This window comes from Enhydra lutris, unplaced genomic scaffold (genome assembly GCF_002288905.1).
Source record: "Enhydra lutris kenyoni isolate GAN:26980312 unplaced genomic scaffold, ASM228890v2 scaffoldscaffold1, whole genome shotgun sequence".
NCBI classification, from domain to species: Eukaryota; Metazoa; Chordata; class Mammalia; order Carnivora; family Mustelidae; genus Enhydra; species Enhydra lutris.
Window position 1 is genome coordinate 44750693 of NW_019154085.1, and position 19356 is coordinate 44770048.

Here is a 19356-nt window from a genome sequence, read left to right on the forward strand (position 1 = left end):
CCAGCCCTCAGGTCCAGGTACCCACCTCCATTCTGTCCCCAAGAGCTTTGCCGGCTGTTTTCAGGCGGCTGCTGCTCTCCCATTCACAGTTCTTTCCAAACCCTGCTTACAGCTGCCTTCCAGAAGTTTCTGAATCCACCAAGGGAGATTCCATGCTGTTCCTCGCCGATGTCTTCTAAGCTCTGACCTGTCCTCTGAGGTCCCTGCCGCCCCCAGCCTGCCCTGCCCTCCAGGGCCTCCTGGCCCAGGACCTGCCCCTTCTCAGGATGACTGATGGGATGTCACACACACACACCTCAGCCTCGGCGTCTTCCTCTGCCCTGCAGGCCAGCCCACCCAAACACGGGCCCAATGCCATTACCTCTAGAATGTCCAGCAAAATGGCCCACAACCACGTGGGGTCACCCACCACCCCACTCAGCAGCCCAGTGCCCAGCCGGACTCCCCCAGCCTCTTCCTGGGCACCTGCAGTCCCAGCACGGGCAAGTCTCTGGTTCGCAGATGGTTCCCCTCATGGAGATTCTCAAGCTTCTGCGCTGAACCGTGGGTACCCAGAGTGGTCGTGCCTTCTAGGAAAGGAGCCCAAGTGGTCCTAACTGCAGGACAATCACCTCAGGAACCAACAGGGACTCCATGTCCACATATGAGGACCTCAGGGAGGGGCTGGTCAGGCTGCAGTGTTAGGCCCCAACTCCCTCTGTCTTCACATGTACACTTGGGGGTCACGTGAGCTGGAAGGAAATGGGCCTTTGTGTCCCTTCATCTCTGCCTCTTCCCCGAGGAAGCCATGGTATGAGCGGGTTATGGTTCAGGCTATGGGCAAGGAAGCTGGTGGACGAAGAGCTTAGGGCTCCAGGTGTCCATGGGTCTTGGCTATGGGCGAGACCTCAGGAGCAGGAGGTGGCAAGGAATGGGTGTCGTGGGCTGGACGACACCGTCACCAAGAGCAAAGGTGACAGGAACCAGAGGTAAGAGGACAGCCCCCAGCCTGACCTCGCTAGTCATTTGTCCTGTCATTAGTTACGTGTGTATCCACTAAATGTACTGGTGTTACGAGCCTGCAGGTCCTGCTCCCATCAATGCTGATCCAGAGGCAACTTTCAAGGAATCCCTCTTATCCAAGATCATACCCCTGGTGACAGGGACCCAGGCCCCCAGCTGCCAGGGCAACCCCATCATCCTCAGGCCCCTGTAGGTGGTTAGTACCCCACGTAGCCCCACTGCCTCACGGGGGCTGAGTGAGGAATCCTTCCAGAATCAGCTTTAGGGCTATGGCATCTTCACGGACAGGGCCCCCCCTTCTTCCTAAGTGCTTTGCTGGCCTGAGGTATGTGTGTGGTATGTGTGATGTGAGTGCATGGGTGTATGTGAGGTGTGTGGGGATTCTGTGTGCAATGTATGTGGTGTGGGAGGATGTGGTGTGGGGGATGCATGGTATGTGTAGGTGGGGAGTGAGGGGGTTGGTATATGTGAGGTGTGTAATGTGTGTGAGGTGTGTGGTATGTGTAGTGTGTGTGATGTGGGTTATGTCTGATAATGTGTGATGTGAGTGTGTGCATGTGAGGTACATGTGATGGGTATATGTGGGCATATGTGTGGTGGGTGTGGGTATGTGGCATGTGTGGTGTGTGTGGTGTGGTATGTATAAGGTGTGTGATGTATATGTGTATGTGGTATGTGTAAGGTGTATGATGTGTGTGAGGTGTAGGTGTGTGTGGCGTGTGTAAGGTGTAGTTGTGAGGTAGGGGGTGTGGTACGTACAAGGTATGTGATGTGTGTGTGATGTGTATAGTGTGTATGATGTGTGTGTAGCGTGTGAGATGTAGGTATGTGTGGTGTGTGTGAGGTGTATGATGTGTGTGGTGTGTGAGGTATAGGTATGTGGTGTGTGGGAGGTGTGCGCAGTGTGTGTGTGTGCGTGCTCACAAACATGGTGACATTCCAGGAGGAATGAGTCCAGTTTCTGTGGCTTCGTGGGAGAGTCAGACGTGGGTTTGTTGGGTCCGGGCAGTAGGGGGCTGCTGCGGTTGGGATGCCTGGGTTGCGCTTGGTGGAAACGCTGCTTCACGCCTCTTCTAGGCAGATGCTCTCTTCTGCTGGTGCCGGTGGCTGCAGATTAGTAAGATCTTTCGGCTTTGACCGAGGAAAGTAACCTTTCATGGGACAGCAGACCCTTGATGCTCACGTCTTAACAGGAAGCCCCTCACAAGCCATCGTCACAGGAACAGGAAACTAAAGAGAACCGGTCACTGAAAGTCAAGAGGCCTGTTTTATGTGTAAGAATGTGTTTTCAGAGCAGATGAATCTAAAAGTTCCACTCAGAGATTTTACCACATCTCATAAAGTTCAGAATGTTGGGTGTTCTGGAAAAATAACTGTGTGCCTATTTTTAAACCTTCAAAAAATGTGTTTCCTGTCATCATAGCTGTGAAGAAATAATTACAGTAAACCTAGCAGAAGAGGCTGAGCTCAGCCTCAGAAGTGAGCCCCCTTCCTCGCTGCCCCCGCCCCCTCTGTGCTTCCATATCCTCATCCATGAAATGGGGATGAAGGCAGGGTGTCCCCTCAAGGGTACTACTGAGGTAGCTCGGATGTGTCCTGGTCCGGGTGCCCGCAGGCATCAGGGCAAAGGCCAGGGAGGGAAGCCCTATGGGGGAGGTGCTCTGAGAAGGCTGGGCAGGGCCCTGGGGTCAGAGGGTCCCTGGGCCAGCACACCGGCCAACAGGACTCCTGGGAAAGCAGGCCTCGCTTGACCTCACCCGCCCAGATTTGGGGAGCAGCCCCTGATGTTTTGCCCTGAGATAAGGCCATAGGGTTTTGGCGGCAGCAGGGGCCCTGGGGCAGCGCCCTTGTTCACAGTTGTTAGGACAGAAACACTTCACAGTACCACCACTGAACAGTGTGATCACTTCAAAGCCATCCAAGCTAATGGAAGAGAACAGAAGGATCATTTTTAAGTATCTTGGTGGTTTCATGAAACGTATATTAAAGTACATGAAAATTGGGTCTTGAATTTAAAGATTTTTATGTATTTACTTATTTATTCATGAGAGACTGAGAACGAGGCAGAGGCAGAGGGAGAAACAGGCTCCGTGCTGAGCAGGGAGCCCAATGCGGGACTCGATCCCAGGAGTCCGGGATCATGACGGGAGCCAAAGGCAGATGCCGCTTCCAGTCGGCGACGGGAGAAGAATTAGGCACAAACAAGTCAGCTGCAAGAGATTGGGAGCCGGGGACAACAGTCGAAAAGACTGCTGCCACGAGCAACTCCACAGTCTCACTTTTATTGGATAGAAGCAATAGCCAACAGAAGGACCGATGAAGGTCAAACTTTAGTCACCTGTCTTGCGGACAAGCAAGGAGGATAAAGTTTATAGTTAACCAAGCACATTCTAAGGACTCATCTAACAACGGGTGCTTCTGGGAAGAGAAAAGAGCGATAAGAGAAAGGGGAAGCAGGCGGTATTTCGTTCCACCCTGAGCTGACTGGGCGTTCCCGGGTGCTCGGCTTCCCTGACGCTGGCGGCGTTCAGCCCCGGGCAGGCCGGGCATCCCCAGCTGCCCAGCTTCACGGTCGTATATTGTCCTTCTCCCCAAAGACCTGTTGCCAGTATAGGTTTTTCTTAAGGCCATATCTAAATGTGCTTGGCAACTAGTAAAATCCTCCAGGGGTTATAGTTTAAGGAACAAATTTTTCCGAGGGGCAATAGCAGCCAGATGCTTAACCATCTGAGCCACCAGGCGCCTGGGTGTTGACTTTAAAGACAAAGTTCTTTTTGCTAGTTTCCTTTTTATCGTCGTAAGAATACTTAACATAAGGTCTACCCTCCTAAGACATTTTTGAGAGTACGATACGACGTGCTCTGTAGGTCCGGGGTCGTGCCGCAAAACTCTGGAGCCCATCAGCTTGCTTCCCTGGTACCTTCGGCCCATCCATTAGCGCCTCCCCTCTCTCCTCCCCCAGGTCCCCCTCCCCCAGGCCCCCAGCCCACCATTCTACTCTCTGCTTCTGAGAAGTGGACAACTTCAGATAGCTCATACAGGTGGCTTATTTCATTTAGCACAATCTCTTCCAAGTTCATCTTCCATGCTGCCCCGTGGAGAGAATCCCCGCCCCCTTTTTTTAAAGGTGGTTGATATTCCATTGTGTGCTTATATCACACATTAACTTTTCATCAGCCAATGACATTTATGCTGATTGCATAGCTTAGCTACAGTGGATAATTTTTCAATATTTAGGTTTGACTTTGCAATGTGTGTTTATAAGTACATTTGCGTATACGTGCACCTGATCTATAAGTTTCCTTCCTGTGAAATAGTTCTGCTAGGAAGGAACCCGAGAGAGCATTCAGATTTCCTCAGCAGGTCACCAGTGAGCAGGTATGTGGCTGGATGGAGGCAGAGCTCTACCCTGGCCAGCGCACTTCCTGTCCAGTCTGCATTCATGGCCAAGTGTTTGCACGTCACAGGGCAGAGGGCAAGAAACCAAATGCCAGCAAATAAGGTGCTTAAATTGAATGACTAGAAGCAGACTTTTTTTTTTTTTTAAGATTTTATTCATTTATTTGACAGACAGAGATCACAAGTAGACAAAGAGGCAGGCAGAGAGAGAGAGAGAAAGCAGGCTCCCCGCTGAGCAGAGAGCCCGATGCGGGGCTCCATCCCAGGACCCCGGGACCATGACCTGAGCCAAAGGCAGAAGCTTTAACCCACTGAGCCACCCAGGCGCCCCTAGAAGCAGACTTTTTATATTGTTAGTACGATTGAGACCTTATCATAAATAAGCAAATGAATAAAAAACAAAAGACTTTCATTATTCATTTCTTAAGGCTGCCTTTAACAAATGAACCCAAACCAGATGGTTTAAGTCACAGAATTTATTCTCCCAGTGTTCTGGATACTAGGAGTCCTGAGATCGAGGTGCTGGCAGGCCGTGCTTTCTCTGAAGCTCTCGGGGAGGATCTTTCCTGCCTCTTCCTGCCTCTGGTCTTTGTGGGCCTTCCTTGGCGTTCCTTAGCTCGTAGCTGTGCCCACTAGTCCCAGCTGCCTTCTCTCTGTGTGTCTCCATCTTCTCTTCTTACTAAGGACACCAGTCATGTTAGATGGAGTCCACCTGAATCCACTATGACTTCATTTGAAATTAACGAATTATATCTGCAAAGACTCTATTTCCAAATATGGTCAACTTCTGAGGTTCTAGGTGAACACAAATTGGGGGACCAGTGTTCAATCCAGGACACTCGGCAAACTCAAGGGCCTTGGTTCTCCCTGACTCCTCCAAGATGGGACAATTTTGGGAACTGATAATGATCTGACACGAAAGTGTCTCCAAAGCCCAACCAGTCAGAACACAGAGCAAGGCCGGGTGTCCCAGGAGCTCCTGAGAAAAATGCTTTGTTCCCAAAGCTCGGATGTGGGCCATTATTCCCACGGATGGTCTCAGTCCACCTGTAATGGCAGCTTCGGGTCTGGCTTTAAAAGCCAAGGACCAGGTCTGCGTGTGTGTATGTGTGTGTCTGTGTCAGGGGGTGGGGGGGAGCAGGGTGTGCACCTGTGTGTGGTAAGAGGAGGCCTCTGGCAGCCCTGTCCCAGACCCCAGGCAGCACTGGCTCTCAGCCCCTTCTGTCCCACATCCCTGGGGATGGGGACCTCTCCGAGGTTACTGAGGAGGCAGTTGACATTTAAAGGAAAATGAGTTTCCAGGGGCCGGAGAACCGTTCCTGGAATCCCTGTTCTTGGTAGCCCACCCTCCAGGGAGGGGCTGGCGGGGAGCCAGAGTGCCATCAGGGGGCTGTGTGTGAAACGTGCACCTACCAAGGTCACCTTGCAGGACATCCCAAGGCTGCTGCGCACAGCATGGTGGCCAGGTCAGCAGAGGGGTGTGGAACTCCCTGCCACTCCCCACGAAAGGTCTCTGGGGATCCGTTCTGGGGTGGGAGGGGGAGCAGGAGCCGCAGGCCCCCCCGAGGGCACTGACTGCTTAGGCCCAGGGATCCCGAGATGCAGGGGTGACACCCACACACAGCAGCACCAGGCCCCCCATGCTCCCTCGGCCTGCCCTGCTCTGCCCTTTCCTCAGGGGTCTGTCCCAGAGCTACCTGCTAAGTACAGAGGGGCCATGAGGACTGCACACCAGTCACACACGTTCACCCTCCCTGTGTTCTCATGTAGAGTGCCCGGCCGAGCAGCAGGGTCCCAGGGATAGGGAGGCTGGGTGGGAGGTGCCACCCTTCTTTGGCCTCCTCTGATGTCCAGGGCGGGGAAGCGGGGTAGTCCCACGGCTGGATGGGGGTCCAGGAAGACTCCAGCAAGCCTACCTCTCCCATCCCCAGCATCGAGGGGCTCCTGGGACCACTAAGTGATGTCTCAGCAACTGGGACACGGCGGTCTGATCCGAACTGCAGTGTTCTTACTGCTTCCATGAGTCATGAGTCATATTATAGGATCTCCCCCTGTTTGATAGGGCCTGGGCAATGTGCTCACACAGCCCACACTCACCCGGCCCACACTCACCCACGCACACACACTCACCCCACCCCCTCACACACATACTCATCCCCACACTCTCGTATCTCCATTCACACACACACCCCCCACCCATACTCACATGCACTCTTACACACATGCATAAAATTCACATGCTCACCCACACACTCACCCCCACACACGCATGCCACACTCCCACATACTTACTCATATACAATCACACACTAACTCCCACAACTACCCGCACTCACCTGCATCCTCACACCCCCACTCACCCGGCTCCCACTGAGCTGGATGGGGAAGCTAAAGGCAGATTGACTTTGAAAAATAAGATTAACTAGTTTTATTTGTGTCCTGAGCTGGAAAAAACAGCCCATCTCCAGAGCTTTGTCATGGAAATCCATAGAAAAAGAATTGGTTGGAAGTCAAAATCCAAAAAAACAAAAAACCCAAGGGAACAGGACGTGGGATGTGGACTTGGCCAAGAAGGTATTGTTCCCAGAGTGGCTCATGGTAATGAGCCCATCAGGGCACAAGTCCTCCTGGGGCAGCTGCCACACTTGACCCCTCTGCAGACAGGACAGTCCACTCTGTGAGGAGGCCGCAGCCTGGGGCTGGATGGGCACACAGCCCTCCTGGAGGAAAACTCAGTCCTCCCACGTGAAATGTCAGTCAAAAATGTTTATCCCAGTAGCTTCCCTCCAAGGAATTTATCCCCAGGACATAAGCGGAGACCCGCAAAAGGACTGCAGTCTGGGTTATTTATACGAGCGAATGAGTGGAAACATCCTCTGTGCCCACGCTAGAGGAATGCTCGATTAGGTTAAATCCAGATGATGGGAGAAGAGTTTCCTAAAATTAAATACTTGGGAAAATCTTCTCACAGTATAGTTAATTGAAAAAGGCAGATTACAAAATAGGAAAGCCAGACTGTCTCAGTTTGGGATGGCGTGTGTGTGTGTATGCATGTGAGTGTGGGGGGTTGTGAGGGTATGGGTGTGTAAATGTGTGAGTGTGGGGGATGTGTGTGAGTGTGATGGTGTGTGAGTGTGTATGAGTGTGGGGTGAGAGTGTGGGGGTGGTGTGTGTACGGGTGAGTGTGTGGGGTATGTTTGAATGAGTTTGCGTGTGGGTGTGGGGTAAATGTGTGAATGAGTCTGTGTGATTGTGTATGACTGAGCGCATGACTGTGTGATTGTGTATGACTGAGCATAGGTGGTATAGGGGTGAGTGTGTATAGGTGAGTGTACGGGATTATGTATGCATAAGTGTGAGTGTGTGCATGGGTGAGTATGAGGGTGTGGGTAGGTGAGTGTGTGTGGGGGTGAGCGTGGGGGCGTGGGGTAGGTGAGCGTGGGGTGAGTGAGTGTGGGCTGTGTGAGCACATTCCCCAGGCCCTATCAAACGGGAAGATCCTATAATAGGGCTCAGAGAAGCAGTGAGGACACTGCTGTTTGGATCAGGCCACCATGTCCCAGTTGCTGGGACATCACTTTGTGGTCCCAGAGGCCCCTCAATGCCGGGGATGGGAGAGGCAGGCTTGTTGGGGTCTTCCTGGACCCCATCCAGCAGTGGGACTTTAAACAGCTTCTTCATCTCTCTGCTAATTTTACAAACTTGGGACAGATGGCCTCGGGTGGGTCGTGGGCTCCGTCCCAAGGATGGCGTGGAAGCTCCAGAGAGCAGGCTGGTGGCCAGAGGCTTCGTGGGTCTAGGGAGTGACAGGAAGCTAGCGTGAGGGAGGAGAGGGAGGAGAGGGAGGAAAGCATGCAGGAGTCTGGGGACTTTGGGAGGAAAGAGGAAAGGGGTTTTAAGACCCTTTTCTCTCTCTCTCTCTCTCTTTTTTTAAGATTTTATTTATTTATTTGACAGACAGAGATGACAAGTAGGCAAAGAAGCAGGCAGAGAGAGGAGGAAGCAGGCTCCCTGCTGAGCAGAGAGCCCGATGGGGGGCTGGATCCCAGGACCCTGAGATCATAACCTGAGCCGAAGGACAGAGGCTTTAACTCACTGAGCCACCCAGACGCCCCGCTTTCCTCTCTTTTGTGAGCATAACTGCCCTCTGGTTCCAATGGAACAAATTTCGGAAAGACCTACAGTACTTCTCAAGGCTATTGGTGGAGGCGAACTTGGATCCGGCTTTGGTTTCGTCTTCATGCGACCATGCTGAGATGGGCCACGAGGTTACTGTCTTTAGCTGGATTACGTAAACCTGCCTCGGTAGAAGGAAGACCAGACTGAGTGCAGCATGAACAGTTTCCCGGATGGAGGTCGCGATCACCCCTCCTCTCTCCGCAACCCCAACACACACCAGCCCCAGTCCCTGAGCTGGGGTCAGCCGTGGGCGCACGCCGCCTCAGCTGCGTCCCCTCCCCAACACTCACACCCACAGGGGGACTGGGCGGTTTGCTCCGGTAAGCAGGCAGGGGCAGGAAGCAGGCAGGGGTGCGGGGGGCCGGCGGCGATGGCACATGCCAACTGCTTCTTGTCCTCCCTGCAGCCCATCGTGCCGACATCCACACACCAGCACCGGCTCAGGCCCCCCAAGGACACGCAAGGAGGTCCCTCAATTCTCTCCCTGGCACCCTGTCCTTACAAGTAGTTAAGCGCTAGAAGAGAAAACCTAGTTGTAGCATAGAGGCTACAAACCGCCTGGGAGCAGATCGAATCCTAGCCCCGCACACTGAAAAGGGCAAGGCCAGCTGCTCAAGCCCCTGGGCCTGTTTCCTCCCCTATAGAGCAATGACTATGCAACTATGCGTACTTCAGGGGGTCGTTGAGAAGAAAGCCCTCAGCACTGTGCCCAACACATGATAAACCTTCTTAACTTGGCCATGGTGATGCACGATCCTGAAGGACCTGGGGCCTGGAGAATGACCTGTGCGCATGAATGCACATGTCTGCGTACCTGTTTCTGTCCCTCGGTGTGGTCCCCACTCCATTGCACAGAGAGCAAGAGGCGAGTCCAGGGGACAGGAGTCAGGATGATAATAATAGAAATATTCAAGTGTTGACATTTGGGATGCTCTCCTATTCCCGGGGCCCATGCCAGGCATCCCGGGGCGGGGCGATCTCTCCGCTGGTGCTGCCAGGAGGACCCCAGACCCTGCAGCTGACTAGCAGGCACGTGCTTCTTCCTGGCCCTGGAGGCTGATAGTCTGAGATCAAGGTATCACCAGGTTTGGCTTTTTTTGAGGCCCCTCTCCTTGGCTTTTGGATGGCCGTCTTCTCCATTTGCTCACGTGGCCTTCCCTCTGTCGGATCCCCTCTCCCTACAAGGGCACCAGCCACATGGCATCAGGGCCCACCCCAATGACCTCATTTCACCTTCAGGACCTCCTTAAAGACTCTGTCTCCAAATAGAGTCACATTCTGAGTAACTGAGGGTTAGACTCGCCCCTGTGAACGGGAGGGGGCAGGGACCCACTTGGCCCTTAAAACAGCCCACCTCCCCCAACACTCAGGTGGCCACTGCCTTTTCCGGTGAGCCCAAGCTGCCACCTAAAGCTGCCGTGACACCGAACTGCTGGAACTCACCGTGGAAATGAGTAGAAAACAGTGTGATGGGCCACAGCCTGCTTCAAGATGCACGGCCCAGTCCTGATGGGGGCCACAAGGCGGCAGGGCTTGGGGCATATCTCAGGGACCATCTTCCAGCTTCCCAGAGCCTGTACGGTCAGGGACACCAGCAGCGGCCAACACTGGCTTTTCCTCTTGTCTGGTTCTCAGAAAAATGGAAGGTTCTCCTCTCCCCCGATGCCGGTGTTTCCTGCATGGTGATTTTTCTTTTCTTCTGGTTTTGGTCCAGAGATAGAACAAAGAAATGAAGCGTGAGGAAAGAGGAGGAAGAGAAAAGAGTGGGCCTGCTTTGAGGTGAGGAGGGGAGTGTTGCTGGCAGCAGGCCAAGGAACAAAGCGTGGAGAGCTGCTGTCAAGGGTTGCTCACGTGACTTACGTCTGCTCTGCTAGCAGGCATTGGCACGGGAGATTATGTCCACTTTGCAGATAAAGAGACTGAGGCACAAAGAGGTGACAGCTCATGCCCAGGGGTCACTGAATGAGGGTGCTAAAGCCAGGGCTTGAAGCCAGGGCCCTCTGACCCCCAGATCTCCAATCTCCCACTCACCTGGGTGACTCTCTGGCTCCAGGAGAGTGGAAAAGTCAGGAACTGGGGGTTCAGGGAGGGTGAGGACAGGCAGAGGCGGTTGCGTCCAGCTGTGTGTGCATTCGGACAGGTCACAACCAGGTGTTTACAACTCCAGGTATCCTAAGTCCAAGGAGGCTTCCCTTTGCAGGACCTTTGCACCTTCCAGCCTAAGCCATCCTGGGCCACCTCTGTCCCCGAGTGCTGCCCAGCTAATCCCTTTAGGAAACCACTGGATGGAGACCAACTTGGGGAGCCCCTGCCCTGGACTCTGGTTCCCCACAGCCGATCGGGTTCAAGGAAGGCTCTAGGTCTTGCCCAGCAGAAGAAAGTGGGGCAAGGGCCAGGAGTGGTCTCTTGATTCCTGTACTCTACCTTCCCCCAGAGCTGACTGCCTCGCTTAGCTCCCACCGCTGAGAGGTCCGCAGTCTCTCATCTTAACCCAGGCTGCCGACAGGAAAACAGTCTTTCCGGCACCCTTCTTTCTCCCCCACCCCCAATTTTCAATTAAAAAAATTTCCAAAATGTTTGCATCCTATGATACTCCCACCAGCAGGGAATGAACAGTTTGGCGGCCCTACAAAAGGTTAAACATAGAGTTACAATGCAGTGGGGTAATACTCCTTCTAGGTCTACACCTGAGAGACATGAAAACACACGTTTACACAAAAGCTTCTATGTTAGGTGCCCATAGCAGCTTTATTCATCAGAGCCAAACCCTGGAAACAATTCAAACGCTCATCAACTGATAGATGGAGATAAATCAGGGGTGGGATATAATGCAATGAAATAATGCAAGGAACTATTTTGCTGTACTATAAAGAAACAATGTACCAACGCATGCTACAACACAGAGGAGCCCTGTACGCATGCTGAGTGTAAGAAGCTGACCACCAAGGACTGTGTGTCTTATAATTCCATTTACATGAAATGTCCTAAATAGACAGCCAATCTATAGAGACTGAGAGTAGAGTGATGTTCGTGTAGGCTTAGGGGAGACGGGGTTGGGGGGCTGCTGTTTGACAGAGTGACAACTGAAGGGTGTGGTGTTTCTCTTCGGAATAAAGAGAGTGTTCTAGATTTGATTGTGATGATAGTTGCACAACTTGAACACAATGAAGGCCACTGAATGATACATATCGAATGGGTGAAAAATAAATAAAAAATTTAAAAATTTTCCAAAACCGGGATCCATATAACAGTGAATTCCTATTGCTGGGCCTGGAAGGGGGACTTTCTCTGTCCATGGTTTCCTTCCTGGTGGTTTTAAAAAGATCCCTGCTTTTCAGGGGTGCCTGGTGGCTCAGTTGGTTAAGCGTCCAATGCTTGATTTCAGCTCAGGTCATGATGTCAAGGTCATGAGATTGACCCTCTCCTGGGGCTCAGCACTCAGCAGGGGAGTCCGCTTAGATCCTCTCTCTCCCTCTGCCCCACCCCCACTCACAGTCTAAATAAACAAATAAATAAAATCTTTAAAAAAGAGAACGGAAACTGCTTTCTAGTCGTTGAGTCCTAGCCCAGGAGATGGTCACACACAATTGTAAGTGATTTTGTGTTTCAGGGAACAAATTGGACCTACTGCCAGCCCAAGCCGCTCCCTGTGCCTTGGGTGCCTTTCCTGCCCCCTGCTCGGCCTGGAAGACACTGGGCTGCCACCGGCTGGGTCCCTCGAGGGGCTCCCCAGAGGGCTGGAGGCTCTGGAAGGAAAGAGCACCTGGGGTGCAGCTGATCCAGGGCCAGGAACTGGGGAACAGGGGGAGAACACTTGCACAAGGCACACGGCCGATTGCTAGGGGCGCAGGCAAGTCAGCAGTACCCCCCAGACACCCCCACTTCCTTCCCCCCACCCCAAGACAGGAGGCCATCCCTAGACAAAGACACAGCGCCTGCCACTGGCCACCCGTCCAGCTCAAGGCTGTCCTTCTCTCTCTCTTACTCCACTCCCTCTCTTCTTCACTACAAGCATGATCACACCTACAGCCCAGAATGGCCACAGAACCACTGTGAGAGCCCACACGTGGTAGGTACTCAAAGGGGTTTATTGAATTCATTCATTGTACTTGTAACTCCGTAAACCACGACTTCATCAGCCAATCCTCTTTTGTTAGGCATTTAACAGCTTAGCAGTTTCCCTTGATTTCTTTCTTTTTTTTTTTAAGATTTTATTTTTAAGTAATCTCTGCACCTAATGTGGGGCTCAAATTCACAACCCCAAGATCAAGAGTTGAATATTCCTCCAGCTGAGCCCGCCATGGGTCCCTCCCTCGATTTCTTATTGTCATGCCAAATACTATTTAAAAATAACTTCTTTAATTATAGAAGTAACCTATACATTATAGAAAATATAAGTAAACAAAATAAATAAATAAGAAGCCTTAATTCTTACCATTCAGGTAATTTTTAACATATAGTATATATGGTAGAAAGTCTTCTTAACTGCAATTCATACTTAAGAACATAGATGGTAGATAAACCAAAAAAAAAAAAAAAATGGCTCATGGTGTTTTGTAAATGACTTTTCCAGTCTAAAAAAAGTAACTTTAAAAAGTGACCACATACACACGCACACATGCATACACAACTACACAGTCTTTATAAGCTCCTAAAGGCAATGGTTTTGTCTATTTGCTTATTGATGTTTATAACACTCTAATGTGCACATCCTTATTTTCTTCCTTAAAAACAAGTGCTTAAAAATGGAATGTTCAGGGATACCTGGGTGGCTCAGTGGGTTAAGCCACTGCCTTTGGCTCAGGTCCTGATCCCAGGGTCCTGGGATTGAGTCCCACATCGGGCTCCTTGTCTAGCAGGGAGCCTGCTTCTCTCTCTGCCTCTGCCTGCCACTCTGCCTGCTTGTGCTCTCTCTATGACAAATCAATAAATAAAATCTTTAATAAAAAAAAGAAATGGAATGTTCGTGGTAAAGCAATCTATAAATGTTCTATAAATATTATTAGATCCATTGTGAATGTTTGCACCACCCCCCACCCATCAGCACTCATCAGATTCCAGTTACTCTCACTGCTGTTTGTGTTACATACATCTGATGACCAAGAAGCCAGCCTTCTCTCCTCTGGATTCTGGCTAAAGGAGTCTTCTTCACGAGACTTCTGCACAAGCCCTTTGCCCATAAACAAATTATTACACTCTATAATAGCACTCTGCTTGGTGATCTGATGGTGTACATGTTTTCAGGAATGAGTTTTATGCACAAAGTGGTTCCATTTCCTTTAGTACTTTTTGCATATCTATTCATAAACGGGTCTGTAGTTTTTCTCTGGGGTATTCTCTTTTCAGGATTTTGCGAGCTCTCTGACTTGTGTTACCTTTGTAAAATGAATTGGAAAACGGCCATCTTATTCTATGCTCTGGAATGGTTTATAGAGCATGAGAAACACAGAGGAGAAATGGCAGTATATGAATAAACATGAAAAGATATATGACAAGTAGACAAAAGACACCCTTTCTCAAGGCGATCAGGAAAATGCAAATTAAAGCAATAATGAGATACCATTTTTTGTACATCATGTTGGCAAAATTTTATGAGCGATAAAATCCAGTATGACAATATTAATGGAGATGTGAATAATTATCAGCTTTGGGGAGAACCTCTTAAACTCTTCAATTCACCGTATAACCCAGGAATTCCACCCTAAGGTCTATACTCAAGAGAATTGAAGACATATCCCCATGTAAACATCTGTGCATGAATGTTTCTAAGAGCATTATTCAGAAGAGCCAAGAAGTGGAAACAACACAAATGTTCATCAAGTGATGAATGGATGAACAAATGGAACATAACCTTCCCTACCATGGACGTTATTCATCTGTAAAAAAGAATGAAGCACTAATACCTGCTACAACATACGTAACTCTTGGAGACATGCTAAGAGAAAGAAGTCAGACACAAAAGGCCACTTATTATAGGATTCCATTTATGAGCAACGTGGAGAACAGGCCAGTCCATAGAGACAGAAAGTAGATCAGAGATTGCCAGGGGCTGGGGAAAGAGGAGAATGGGGAGTGACTACTAGCAGGTGCGGGGTTCCTTTTGGGGTGATAATACAAATGTTCTAGAATTAGTGGCGGTGGCTGCTCATAATCGAGAATATACTAAAAGAAATTGAATTGGATACTTTAAAATGGTGAGTTTTCTGTCCAGTGGATTATAGCTTAATTTTTAAAATTGAAAAAAAAAAAGGTAATGGTAAAATAAAAGTCATTTTACAGTAGAGAAATAGGGCAAACACCAGCACAACTAGATGACCACCATTGACATCATCCCCGGTAAGTTGTGTTGATAACATGTATTTTCAGTATGACATGCCGAGCTCTGTGGGCCTCCTCCCAAGAAACCACAGCCTCTGTCTAATCATGAGGAAGACGTCAAACCAATTCAAATTGAGGGCCTCCTATAAGATACATGACCTGTCCTCCTCGAAATGGTCTACGGCCTCAAAAACAACGAAAGTTTGGAAAAACAGTCCTGCCAAGAAGAGCCTCAGAAGACAGGACAAAGAAATTCATGTGGTATCCTGGGTGGGATCCCGAATATAGAAAAAGGACATTAGGGGGGTGGTGCTTGGGTGGCTCAGTGGGTTAAAGCCTCTGCCTTCGGCTCAGGTCATAATCCCAGGGTCCTGGGATCGAACTCCGCATCGGGCTCTCTGCTCAGCAGGGACCCTGTTTCCCTTCCTCTCTCTGCCTGCCTCTCTGTCTACTTGTAATCTCTGTCTGTCAAATAAATAAATAAAATCTTTAAAAAAAAAAAAAAAGGACATTGGGGGAAGCTAAGGCAATCTGAACAAAGTAGAAAGTTGGGCTAGTACTGACATGTAGTCATATTGGCGGGCTAATTGAAACCCGAGCACCACGTACGTGGGATGTGAAGAACACGGTTGACAATACGGGGAAGGTGGGGACTCTCTGCATCTCTGTGCAGCTGTTCTGTAAATCTAAAACTGTTCTAAAATAAAAACATTTATTTTAAAATGATAAAAACAGTGGCTGTCCTGCTCCCACCAGTCTTTGTGAGTCAGTGTCCCTGTAGATTGTCGGATGAAAATATCCAATACGGCAATTCAAATCCGATGGCAAAAATGATGGTGCAGGTGGTGCCAACGAGGATGGTTTAAACATCACAGGTTGAGAGAGGCACTGTGGACAACTGATCGAGTAGAGTTGCAAAAATGACCTTCTTTCTTGGCAAAGTCAAACATGTGGGAAAGGACATCCCATCAAGCTAGCTGTCCTCTGGGCTGTGGAAACCCCAATCAGTGCTTGAGGGATTCTTTGTTTGAAGAATCAGCAGGTGGCACCAGCTCTGGGAAAAGGATGGGTCTTAGTTCCTGGAGCTCAGCCTGTGACAACCTGGCAACCCAGATTTCTTGAGGCCACCCCCGGACTCTCCGTAGGAGGGACACCAGTGCCCCAAACCCCCACAGCTAAAGGATGGCTCCAGGCTCTAAATATATTGCCAGTCACGACTTGAAGAACAAATATTTCACTGTGAATGCTGTAAAGCTTCATTCCCCGGGGAGTGAGGGAACCTCCATGGTAACCAATGCGCCCCACACCTGGGGCAGGGAAGGGACTGGACATATGTGTGGGAGTTGGGAGGGGAGGATGGGGAGAGATGGGAAGGGATGGGACAGTCCATTCTATGCAAGTAGCAAACATCTCTCTATCCCTTTCTCCCCTCATCTCTCTCCCCCTCCACCCTCCTCTCTCCCTCCAGCCCCCTCACTCCCTCCACCCCCCTACGCCCACCCCACCTCTAGGATGGAGATATCTGGCTCCAGGACAGCCTGTTTCTGTGCTTTGGGAAATCCAATAGGCTTTTGGTTACAAAAGCCTCAAAGGTGCTCCTGAAATTCTTCTTGGGGCAAACTGGGACATGAACACAGCTGGCAGGAGCCTTACAGGTTCTGGCCTGGGGTAGGCTTGGATTTGGTTGAGCGGAGCTGTGTCTAGGTGTCTTGCTCTCCTTTCCCAGGTGAGGGTAGATGGCTTTGGCTATGTGTGCATTGAGACAGTCTTGACCTTGAACTGTGGCTCATTCTGGAGGATCTTTTGAGGGCTATTCCCAGGCAGGGCAAGGCAGGGGCCACACATCCACCCACAGAGCAGACAACCGTGCCGCCCCTTAAAAGAACAGTAGGATGCATAAATAGCAATAGGGAATGAATCTCCACAACGTTCTGTTAAGTGAAAAGTACAAAACAATATGATCCCACATGTCCACTGATAATTTCTAGTAAGTCAAGCCAGAAACTTAACAGAGGTTCCTCGGGGGAGGGTTACTGAGGACTGGGTTAGGAAGGAAGCTTTTGTGTCCTCTTGAACTGTTTGGATTTTTGCTGTGTGTGTGTGTGTTAGGCAGTTGCATACTGCCTAACGTTTCATGTACTACACTACAGTTTGTTTTTAAAGATTTTATTTATTTGTTTATTTGAGAGAGAGAGAGCATGAGAGGAGAGAGGTCAGCAGGAGAAGTAGACTCCCTGCCGAGCAGGGAGCCTGACGTGGGACTCGATCCCAGGACTCCAGGATCATGACCTGAACTGAAGGCATCACTTAACCAACTGAGCCACCCAGGCACCCCGTACACTACAATTTTTAATAGCTAACCTAACCAAACTGGGTCCAAAAGTTAAAATGCTAACAACAACGCTTTGCACACCAGTTAACTGTATGATACCGTTCCAAACAAATATCCTGTCCCACAAGCGGGGTTCCAGCCCTGCCCCTCCTCCTCCTGCAGCCACCTGGGCCAATCGCCAAGTGCCAAGGTGGCCTGAAGGGACTTTACCTACCATAATTCCATCTGCACCCCCAAAGCGCCCCAAATAAACACACAGCTGGACACAAGATAGCATGTGTACCACCCGAACACAAGTCCCCTTCACCATTGAAGACAATTTCTCCTTCCAACTGAACTGTGCTCCCAAGAGCCCCGTCCTAGTTAACCACTGCTGTGTAACAAATCACCACGAACTCAGCAGTTTCCAACAACAGACATGTCTCATCTGCCCGGGCATCCAGGCACAGCCTGGCAAGGGCATCTGAAACCACGGGGTCTCAGAAGGCATCATCCAGGTGTTGGGCAGACTGCGCTCTCATCTGGAGACCCAATCGGGGAAGGACCTGCTTCCCAGCTCATTCAGGCTGCTGTCAGTATTTCTCTTCTTTCTGCCGAGTGACTGAGAACCCTGTGTGCTGGCTATTGACTGGAGTTCCCCCTCCTGTCCTTGCTATGTCCCTCACTATATGAACTCCCACACCATGGCGCCTTACTTTATCAAGCCAACAAGGAGACTCTCCAGTGTGTTAGTGTGCACTGGTGAGATGGAGGATGCCCTCTCTTGCTCCCCTCCCATATCCATATGGGAAGGTAGTCATGGGAGTGACATCATCACCTTTGCCATATTCCATGAGTTATAAGAAAGTCACAGGTTCCACCCACACTCAGGGGAAGGGAATTATGTATTACAAGGTTAAGAACTTAGGTCATTCCTCAAGAGTCTGTTCACATGCCCTAGGGTCTGTCTGCCACATCCCCCAATGAGGAGATTTTGAAGTTGTCCCTGGTAGGGCCCTTAGGTTAGAATTGTAGGGTGACACATTCCCAGGATCAGGTGAGCCTTACAAGGTTTGTGTTCTGGCAGGCTCTCAGATTTCCCATGGCTAGTCCAGAAAGACAAAGGCATCTGACATGGTAAAGCCAAAAGGCTGCACCCTAGCCAAATCTTGGCCATGTAATGATTATGTATGATGTTAATAGTGGCCCTGAATTATGCAGTGCACACCTGCACAACTGCCCACAGCAGTCCTGATTCACACCTGCAGATAAGAGCCTTCTTCTGAGCAAGATGTCCCAAGGACTAATTATCTGGTGCAACTCGAGTTCCACCAATGAACCATATGTCTATGTACCTGAGTTAACTTTACACTAAACCCTCCTTCCTGGCCAGTCCTTGACTTTTCTATTCCTCAAACATACCCAGAATGCTAGAAATATTTTCTCTGGAGTTTTTTTTACTACTTTCACCCAAGGCAGTTCCAAAACCCCAGCTTCTGGGGTTTGTTTTCCCACACTGCAGGGTGGTCTCTAGAAAGGTAGTATCCAAGTCATCTGGGGTCTCAGAAGAGACCTTGGTCCTCCCAGAGCCGTGACAGTCACAGCTGTCATGTGGTAGGGACAGCCTGCCCACTACATCTCAGTATCCCTATCACAGTTACATATCACAGACATATTTCCAACTCTCCGACTATTCAATGAATTCCCAGATGTCTTTGGCACAGCTCAAGATTCTTTCTCAATTAATGATAAACATAAAAGGTGCAGGATTTCAGAATAGCTATCATTTCTCTTGTGTCATTCCTAATTATTCCTCTCCTCCTCCTCTTCCTCCTCCTCCTCCTCCTCCTCCTCCTCCTCCTCCTCCTTCTTCTTCTTCTTGAGAGAGAGAGAGAGAACAAGCACAAGTGGGGAGAGGGGCAAAGAAGGGGGAGAGAGAATCCCAAGCAGGCTCCACACCCAGCACAGAGCCCAACACAGGGCTCGACCTCATGACCCCACGTTCATGATCTGAGCCAAAAATCAAGAGTTGGACACCCAACCTTGGATCCACCCAGGCACCCCCATTGCCAATTTTATAACTCATAATGACAATGCCATCTGCTTATTGAGCGCTCGCTGTGTTTTACATGTTTCACTCATTTGCT